Genomic DNA, 864 nt, shown 5'->3' with positions numbered 1-864 from the left:
TTATATATATATATATATATTATATATATATATATGTATGTATGGATTTATATATGTGTGTGTGTATATGAGAAAGCGTATGTGTGTGTGTATAAGTTTGTATGTATGCACATTTGAAGAGAGAGAGAGGGGGCACATGTATGTGTTTGTGTGTGTGTGTGTGTGCATGTTGAGGGGGACAGAGAGAGAGAGAGAGGGAGAATGCATGTATGCATGTGCATGTGTGAGGGGGGGTTACAGGTTACAGAGAGAAACAGAGGAGGGAGAGCAGATGTGTGTATTTATATTTGGATATGTATATATGTGTATGCATGCAAGAAAAAGTATGTAGGTATATGTGTGTGGGTGCATATGTGTTTGTGTGTGTGTGTGAGAGAGAGAGAGAGAGAGAATATGTATGTATTCATGTTTGGGTGTATACATGCATGTGTACAAAAAAGCGTGTGTGTGTATGGGGGAGTACATGTGTGTGTGTGTGTGTATGGGGGAGTACATGTGTGTGAGTGAGAAAGTGCATATGTATGTATATGTTTATAGTTGCATGTGGTGTGTGTGTGTGCGTGTATATATGAGTGTATTTTTGTGGGGAAGTGCATGCTTAAAGATTTAATTAAATAAATAAAAAGGACCAAGTTCTTGGTTCCCTATTCTTTCCATTGAAAGGATGAGGGCAGTGAGCAAAATGTTGTCTGCAGGGAGAAAGACAGGATGGCTGAACAGACAGACAACAAGAGAGACAGACAGACAGACAGAAACTGACATAAAAAGAGATAGAGAGAGCGACAGAGAGACAGACAACAGAATGAGATGGTAAGAGATAGAGATAGAGACATCGATATATATATATATATATATATATATATA

Source organism: Octopus bimaculoides, chromosome 29, assembly GCF_001194135.2.
Source record: "Octopus bimaculoides isolate UCB-OBI-ISO-001 chromosome 29, ASM119413v2, whole genome shotgun sequence".
Lineage (NCBI taxonomy): Eukaryota > Metazoa > Mollusca > Cephalopoda > Octopoda > Octopodidae > Octopus > Octopus bimaculoides.
The sequence above is the reverse complement of the archived record's forward strand: the minus strand, read 5'-3'. Positions refer to the sequence as shown.